Below are 9,576 nucleotides of genomic sequence, written 5' to 3' on the forward strand. Positions count from 1 at the left end.
GTTGGTAGCAGTCCCATTAAATGGTGGCTGCATCCTCCTGCAGTGACAGATGTGGCTCAGTTGGAGCAGTGCTCCTGTACAAGGTGCAATTTCCCTCCAGAGGTCCAGTGGTGATGTGGAGAAATCCAGTTTCCCTCTGGAGTCCAGTGGAGAAAGGGGCTCCCTTAGTGTCCCAAAACCTCTGTTTTTATCTTGGTAAGAAATGTTGGGCCCTTCCCCCTGGCTGGAGCAACTTCCAATGAGATGCAGTAATTTTATCAGTCCCACAGTGGGACTCAGTGGCCCATTAGCAGAAAATGACTGGCTGGAGGAAGGATGGGTTGTGAAAAGATAAAGAACAATGCCCTGCCTGGTTTCAATGGATGGCCCATTAGCAGAATATCTCCCACAGAGACAAGGATCACTGCCCCCACCCTCAACAGATGGTGATAGAATAGATACCTTTTATCAAACTCTCTATCGTAACCCAAGACAGTTGCCGACACCTGGATGTGTGGCTTATAATCAGGTGTGGCTTATCATCGTGAAATTACTGTATATAATGCATAGCTGTATCTATGGAGCTCTAATTATAGAATAAGCAGAAATGAAAATAGTTTATTTTTATTGTCAGTCAGATATAGATTCTCCTGAGGAAATTAATCAAAATCCTATTTCAAATTCCCTAATCACCCACAGGACATTTTTCACTCCTTCTCAATCCTCAGGTTTCTGCGTTTGCTCTGGGGAATGGTGAAGGAGAGAAGCCAGGAAAGATAAAAAGGGACACTGTCTTCTTAACTGAGGACAGTTCAGTGGGATTACCTGAGTAGAATGTAATACTCTGTGAATAAAACCTGCAGAGGTGTAAACTACTTAAAGAACAATAAGTTCCTGGTGACACCACTGGCATCACCTAAAGCATTTCTAAAGAGGGACACCTTTGATATTTGACTTTGATGCAAAAATATATGGAATATATATTATATATAAGGTATAAAGAATATATAAGGAATTGTATCTGCCTTTTGTTGCTTATATATGCATGTAACCTTGTAAATCTGTGGCTCCGGATGTGCTGCATTTGCTTTTTTGTCATGACATGAGATGCAAGTGATTTCAAATTAACTGGTCGATACTACTGCATTAATGCATGAAAAATAACCACATACTTCCTGGATTCTAAAGACTGCAGAGCAAGGCTCCATGCTATGGGATAATCAGACTTGCAACTCTTCCTTAAGCTGCACTAGATAAAAAACTGCCAATTCAAAATATTCTTGCCTTAGGGACATGCTCTTTGTGGCAAAAGCAAAAAAAAAATAAACCACAAAACCCAAACAAGATAATCAGAGCTAGCCAAACATTAAAAAAAAAAAAAAAATTCACATCAGGTTTACAGTCTGAATAAGAACTCGAAACCATCATAGTGTAGTCTTTGATGCAAACATTAAATTTTTGGGCTTGTTTTGGTCTTGGATTTTTTAGATTTTTTAGATTTTTTTAGAGAGTGGAGATGTTGCATATCTCCCTAAATGAAGCAGCACCTCATCAACAGCTTTGTTGTACAAAATTTCTGTGTCTGTAGGTTTCAATGCCACAGACATGAGATAGAAATGCACAATCCACTCATTTTTGAGCAGTAACAAATACAGAGGGCAGGATGGATGCAGGTGGACTATAAAGGCTTTGTATGTGTCTTCTCTGCTTTGCACAGCAGCTTCAGAGCTGCTGATTTAGGGCTACAGAGCATATGAGTTTCCAAATGGGGACAGGGTGAAGGGGTCAGCCTGGTGTGTTTAGGTGCTCACTGAATCCCACTGAATCTGCCCTCCAAGGCTAATCCCATGTCCTGGCCACTTTTCCTGCATGGATTCAATATGTCTTCAGGAGTTCCCACAACCTGTCTCACCATCCCAACCTCTGCAGTGAAACTGCAGCAGTCCAGCCCTGTGAACAATGCAGAAAACTGCACTGAGGCAGCAGCATTTATGCAGCTAAATGACCACTCATTTAAATACCCTCTGTCATCCCTCTGACTCTTTTTACAGACCAGCTCCACTCAAAACAACAGCATGGATTACATGACTGTAAAATCGGTATAAATGGGATCAGAAACAGACCCATTAACTCTAATTAGGGAATGTGGTGTGATCTTATTTCACTGCACTGTATACAGCCTCTGTGGCTGTTATTTCAAGTGACAGACATTTGTTTTCCAGCACTTAATTTGCACATAGAATTAATGGTAATGCATCCAAGAACTGATATTGCTAATATGCAGCATTAGCATAGCTCTCTCTGTCCCAAGCTTCTGCTGAGAAAAGGATTCCAAAAAGAGCTCAGACCCAGTGGAATAATGACATTTTCTGTCTTCTATAGTGAAACAATTCAGCCCGATGAGTGTTGAAAATAGAGACTATTATTTACTTTTCATGGTAGTGGAAACCATTTTCAATGGATTGCACATTTCTAACAGGGCACAACATTTGCTCCTCCCAGAAGCAGAAAAATTCTGCAGACAGATTTTTGCCTGTCTTTAGACCCCTGACCAGCTGATTAACTCCCAAGGTTTAATAGTTGGTGGGCATCTCTAGGCAAAAGTAAAAGAAACGAGTTCATCAAGGAACTATATCATGCTTCCAACATGTGGCAACATGAGTGCCTCTTCACCATCTGTTATTTGTGTGAGGATTTTATTATGTAAATGACAGTACACACTGCACCCCAAACAAAGGAAGATTCTATTCCTTACAGCATGTTGCTACTGCCAGGCTTCTGTGTCAGCCCTGAAACAAATAATGAAAGCAGCAGAGCCATGGCAGGCAGAATATCTTGGGTTCTTCTACTTCTCCTCTCAAAAGGAAGAAAATATTTTAATGAATAATATGTTTTTTGCATGTATTGTGACTCATAAAGACAGGTAGCCAGCGACACAGCAAGCAGAAGACAGGTGAAACTAAACTGAGGTGAGGTTTGCAGGCTTAAAAGAGATTGAAAAGACAATCCTGCAAAACTGTGGAGGCTTCTAAACTCTCTGGTGTCACTGAGAGCCAAAAATAGGAAACTGGGCTCCTAAATCATCTGCAACAGACAAAAGGTGCTGTGAGATAGGGTTGGAAGTAAAATCCTGCCCTACATCCTGATTTAAAATTTTCCATTAAATTACCAATTTAAATTGAAATGTAATTATCTTAACTGGCATATTTTTGGCAGCTGTAATGAGGAAGAAAAAAAAAAAAAAGAAAAAAATCCCTATGCTACACTGGATCAAGTAAAAGCCCATAGGAGTTCTAGCACTGGCCTTTAATCAAAGTCTGCAAAGACACAAAAGCTTTGAGCTAATCTATGCCAAGCCATGTTGGACAGTATGGCACTGCCAAGAGCATCCTTCTGGTGGCATTTAAAGCACCTGGTGCCCTAGGAAAAGAAATCATATCCAGAACTGTAAATTCTCTGTTTTCCTTATACCCATCTACCAACCAACAGGGGTTGCTGTGATAGCAGCACAGTGTTGCATGGGAAAGAAAGCACACCACTATTTTTATTTCATTAATTTTTATAATGTGTGGCACACAAGTAATCTTCAGACACATTCTTCCTTACTGGGTGTTTCATGTGGTTTAATGTAATTAAAACACTGCTGCATTTATTGGTTTAACTCAAATATTAATTTGATAATTGGAAAATATATTCATTAGGGATAAATTTTTATTCCAGATTAATTTAGGAGTGACAGAAAGCAGTGTCAGAATTGACCAGATTGATGATTTTAGGGTGCTTGGTTACTTCTATTGCATTGTTTTTGTGTGATTTCCTACGCTTGTATTTGTCAGCTTTTCCTGTCTTGTTGTTGAACTTTACAGATGGCCAACTACTGGTACTGCTGTATTGATCAGTTGGTTTTATTAATGTGTTAAATTTTGTGGTTTCAGCAGGATCATATTTTGTGATAGAAGAGCTGATAGCTGGAGAACTCTCCCGTGAAAGTCCCAAGCAACCCAACCTCAGTAGGTATTCATTTTTTTCGATTTATCTCTTAATATTATTATTATTTATTTATTCATTAACATCTAACTTCATTAAAGGTACATCTGGAATGTTTTCATGCTAATGGACAAACCTGTGTTACTTTTTCAACAGGTAGCAGTGAAAGAACAGAATGTGTACAGAAAAACTACAGCTACAACTAAAGCCTGGCTTTTTTTTTTTTTTCCTTTTTTCTTGAGATCCTCAAAATCAAAACCTATGCTTTCTCTGAGAACTTATTGGCATGGGTTTTTTTCAGAATTACAAATCAATGGCAACAGTAATTTAATTCCTCAAGTCAAACTATTTGATTCAAGTTTGCAAATGTGAAATAAGATTGCTTTCATCATTTCAGGTGTCAGAAACAGTTCAAAATAAATTAGGACATTGATAAATATTTCTATGTCCTAATCTTTTCCTCTCGTAATGCATGTCTAAACTTCAGACATCATTTGAAGGTTAATTTTTACATAGATGGTATTCAAAACAGCATAAAAGACCTTTATGATGCAGAATGGTACTGAAAATTAGGAAGAAATGTGAAATATATAAAGATCTTTCATCACACTTTTTAAATCACTACTTACTTCTTATACATTTCTGAGCCTGTTCTCCTCTTATTCTATGAACAGTTATATTTTCATAAGTTTCATGGATAAAGTTATTAATTTTGTGCCCAATTTACTGCCATTTGAAGTTGTGCATTCCACCATGTCCTGTGCAGAAAGCCTCTTTCCTTATAGCATTAAACTGAATTGACCTGTAACTTTAGAATTTATGTCTTTTATCCCACTAATGTTTTTTATACATCACATATATATGCATATGAAACTGGTAATTATTTCATATTCTGAAACTTAGAAGTGATGTTTCAAACGGGAATGCTAATATTATTTTTCTTGAGATGCAACATGTTGCATGCAACCATAATTATTCATTCCTATGTAAATGTTTTTTCTCTACCAGTTTGTATATATAAACTAATGGGGAGCAGTTACATAATAAACACTCTGTACAGCTGAAGTCCTCGTAACCTTAGAAGCCTGGAAATGACATTATTAATATCCCACACCATATTTTACCCAGTCATCTGTTTTGTGTTTCTCAGAGCTCTTTGGCATGGGGGAAGGAGCCCAACGTGCTGCTCACGACTCACTGCTTTGAGCAGGAGCTGAAAAACCAGGGAGAACAATCATCCCACACTGGCCATGGTCACAGCAGCAGGACTTCAGACCAGGACAGCTGTGCCCTGCAGCTGCCCCTGAAGCTCAGCAGAGAGAGGCACAGCCACAATTCCCCAGGAGTGAAGGGTTTGGGGTTTGCCACAGCCGCTGGCACCGCTGGGATGGCGCGGGTGGGATGCCAGCAGGCCTCTCTGTAGGGTGCTAAGCTCAACCCCAGCTGTCAGAAATGCCTTCCAAGCCCTTTGGTCAAACAACAGGGGGTCTTAGGAGGTGTTAAAAGTATTGGCCAGTCTTCTGGCCTAGGGCTGTGGAACAGCATCTCAGAGGAAAATATTCCAGTCCTGATTTTTGGACTCCAGGGAAAGTAGAAAATGAAGCTCAGATTTAGTAGTTGGTTATGCTACTTGCACATGCAAAACTCCAGAGAAAAAGCCACCAGCAAAATGAAAACAGAGAGCTGTAAAGGCAAGGCCTTTCCATTCAAAGTTTTCGTCCAGGATGCCAGATGATGGTATTACAGCACAACAATTACACAACTTGAATAACTTTCCTATCTTTAGTTCCTGTAAATTCAAGCTGACACTCACACCTCACCTAAATTCTGATACATGTCTCCTCTTGATTTACATGAGCTTGGTTTTGCAAAACAAATTTAGTTCCTGATTGCTGCTTGATGTTGCTATCTGTTGGTGTTTCTTCTCTTACTTTCTGGTACCTGTTTGCTTTTGTGTTGCTGCCCAGACCCTCATTTCCCAAGTCACCAATCACTTCAATCCTTATTTTAACACTGTATAACTTATTCTTTCTTTCACAGTGCTTTCTTTTCTTTCTGTTTTATTAGTGTAGAATCTCCAAGGTATCTAGCAGCTCTTGGAACAGATTGAATAGAGAGAGCATGGTAGACTGGATGTCTGAGAATTAATATTATTTGCAGCTGCCAATAGCTTTGAGCATGTCTGTTCGTCATTCAATATTTTTCTTTTTTGTCTCCTCATTTTTAGTAACACAGATAGAGTTTTTCCCCCTCAGAGCAAAATGCCATGATGTTCAAAAAGCTGTATAGATAGAAAATGGTGCTGGTAGCAGCAAAAGAGGAAAGCTTTCATCATCAGAACAACAGGGACCTAAAGGTGTTGGAAACTAAAGGTGAATTACTCCCTGAGGTGCATGGGGGGCACTTCCACTGCCATCAGTCTTGTGAGCGTGAAGGCAGAAGAGGACCTTGACTGTCTCTGTCTGGACTTTTTCAGGCCATTTTTTGTAACCAGTGTTGTGTCATTACTGTGGTTTTCAATAAAGGGATGTTCACTGAGGCATCACACTGATATTTTTGAAGTATGTTCCACATTTTCAGAGGAACAGATTTATCAGCATAGGATTGAAATCTCTAGCTGCTTCAGTATGCAATTGAGATTGCTCATCACTGGCGTGCAAGGGCATTCATTTTTCACCTGCTGGATGTAATGGGAATGAGAACCCCCACCTGCAGGGCTGCATCCAGCTCTGGGCTCCAGCACAGCAAGGACAGGGACCTGCTGGAGCCAGCCCAGAGGAGGCACCAAGGGATCAGAGGGATGGAGCAGCTCTGCTGGGAGGAAAGGCTGGGAGAGCTGGGACTGTTCAGCCTGGAACAGAGAAGGCTTTGGGATGACCTGATTGCAGTTTTCCAGCACCTGAAGGGAGCCCACAGGAAAGACAGAGAGAGACTATTTACAAGGGTCTGGAGTGACAGGACAAGGGGGAATGACAGAGTAGGTTTAGATTAGGTATTAGGAGGGGTGATGAGGCCCTGGCAAAGGTTGTCCAGAGAAGTCCCAACCCTGGAAGTCTTCCTGGACAGGCTGGGTGGGTCTCTGAGCAACCTGGTGTAGTGAAAGGTGGCCCTGTCCTCACCCTGGGGGTTTGGAACTGGACAATCTTTGGATCCCTTCCAACCCAAATCAATATTTGATTCTATTATTTTCAACAAGTGAAGGCGTGTTAAAAAGGAGATGATTTGGCCAAACCTTGTTTTCAAAGAAATTTTGTGGAAAATCTTGTCAAGCTTTCATCTCTGAGTCCTGTAATAAACCAACGCCTTGCAGGTATTTTAAGTCTTTTGGTCTTTTTGCAAAATATAGCCTTTAGCACTGACCTTTGGACCTTCCATTGAGTATGTTCACAAAATCTGAAGAGTGATTCTGCTCTGGCTGACACGTGTGACTTATTAGCCTGAGAGCTGAAGTGGTTCCTGCAGGACTATCCAGCCAAGCAAGCTGATTCCCTAGGCACTGAAAATCCGGCATCACTTGCTAAATAGGCTACAGAAAGCAATGGCTGAAGCTGTGTAGTTATTCTGCAACTCAGATCTTCTTCTGGGATCTATGGAAAATGGGTGAGTGAGCCCAGTCTGGCTCTTTTGCTGACAGGCCAATTGGAATAACTGGTGCTTTTTTTGCAGCACTTCTCAGAAAAAAAAAAAAACAAACAAAAAAAACCACAACACCAAACAAAGAACAAACAAAAAAAACAACCCCCCAAAAAACCCCAACAACAACAACAAAAGCTTGAGCTGAAAGGGGGAAAAATCAAAATCTCTTCATGGAGTGTTTTATGTCTAGGATCAAGACTTTTTCAAAGATTAAAGTCCCAAATAAAAATGAAATATCCAATCAACTGTAATAACTATCGGAAGATAGAGGAGAAAATGGAGAGGAGAGGGAAAGGGAAACACTTCTAGGGAAGGTGATGCTGTTTGGAAAAAATGTCTCTTACAGTTTGGCATCTAGCTGTTAACATGCTCTTGCCAACCTGCAAGTTCATTTGAGGTTTATAGCAAGTTACAGGAAGAATAAAAAGTTAATCATGTGCAGAGCCTTGGTGTTGTATCCTTGCCATCAATTTCAATAGCAGTAATAACATACAGACTGCAAAGAGATTAAAGAATGGCACAAGCTGCTTTCTACTTGAGTTTGCAAATGTATTTCCATTGAAAGTTTAATTTGTGTGGCTTTCATCCAAATTTGAAGAGATGATGATGTGAGGTCTGAGAACACTATGTATGGGTTGGGTCTGGGGTCAGATGCTCCTGCCAGTTTTTACCTGCAATAGACATGGGGACTTTTCTCTCTCTACCTAAAAAAGACAAAGCTATTTTTGCTAAAAACAAAGCAGTAATTTATTGAGGTTCAAACCCACAAAAAGAAATAAAAGGAAAAGTGGGAGTACTCAATGATGAAGATAGTTGCTCAACAGAAGACTTAACTACATGTTGTAGCCTGTATCTTTTTAACAAATCCCAAAAGTTCCTATTAAATATTTTGGGGATTTGAAGCTGAGGAAATCTATTGAAATACTGTCTGGGCCTGGATTAGCACTCCAGAATAAAGATTAATTTAATTTTCTTTTTAAGATTTGTAGTTTTTTTAAATTTCCTTTCAATTTGTAAGTATGAACTTCACTGTCATCAGCTGAGATAAAAGTTCTTAATGCATCGAAAATTTTCACTGACACCTACAATGAAGAAATAAGCTTCTCAAAAATAAACCATGTACTAGGAAGGTTCTTTTCAGTGGATTAACTTTTTCCTTTCTGTTTCTGAAATACTTTTGAGTGGTAATCACTTCCCTAAAAATCTGTATATGTTTTGTTGTATGTGGCTGCAAACTGGACAGAGGTTTTTTTGTTCTTTGCTCTTACAATACACAAATGGAGTGGTAAATTTTGTCCATGACATATATGTGACTTTAGTTACATTAACATCTTTATTAGCATATTAATATGCATTTGAGTTATCCTGATACTGGATATGAGGTATATAATAGCATCTAAAGATTTATTATTTTTTTAAAGGACAGAAAATTCAGCAAAAGCTTGCTGCAGGTGAGTGATCCTACTTATTAGAGATGAATTTTAACAACTGTAGTCCACAAATTTCTGCTGTCCTTTGGAGAATAAAAATAAACTGATTGTAGAAAATAATGTTGTCTTTGCATTCTTTCTTGTCATTTCTTCTTTGTTTGATGTATCAGTTTCTTGTACAATGCTTTCTCCCCTTGTTTATCAAAGTTACTAATGTTTGGTCTATTGATGCAGAGCAGTTCCTTAACCTTAGAGTTAGTACTTGGCTGTCAGTAAGAAAGATGAGAAGCAAAAGTGTGAAGGATTTTCCCAGGGTAAACCAAGAATCTCAGTCACATCTCTAAGTGAAAAACTTAGGCAGGTGTCAAAAGCTGGATTGCAGAAAAGAAGGACAAGGCTATCACTTCTTCTTGGGAGATAATATAATTAGATTTATGTGTTTAAAATATCTGTTAAGATTAATTTATTATTAGTTTGATTTTTTCAACAACTTCTCTACATAAAATAGTGAGGTTTTGCAATTTATTTGGGTTTTGTCTTGCCA

At 39.1% G+C, this 9,576-nt stretch overlaps 1 protein-coding gene across 4 annotated transcripts in view; it reads left to right on the forward strand.

Moving 5' to 3' along the window:
- The window catches only part of LOC116992041, a 361,926-nt gene extending 357,747 nt beyond the window's left edge, over positions 1-4,179 (forward strand). For all 4 annotated transcript variants that reach the window (XR_004416977.1, XR_004416981.1, XR_004416982.2 and 1 more), the window contains 2 exons: positions 3,915-3,993; positions 4,123-4,179. The gene's annotated coding sequence lies outside the window, so the exon portion shown is untranslated. The remainder of the gene's footprint in view (positions 1-3,914; positions 3,994-4,122) is intronic.
- Positions 4,180-9,576: the final 5,397 nt, after the last annotated feature.

The sequence above is a fragment of the Catharus ustulatus genome, chromosome 2, assembly GCF_009819885.2.
Source record: "Catharus ustulatus isolate bCatUst1 chromosome 2, bCatUst1.pri.v2, whole genome shotgun sequence".
Classification (NCBI taxonomy): Eukaryota; Metazoa; Chordata; class Aves; order Passeriformes; family Turdidae; genus Catharus; species Catharus ustulatus.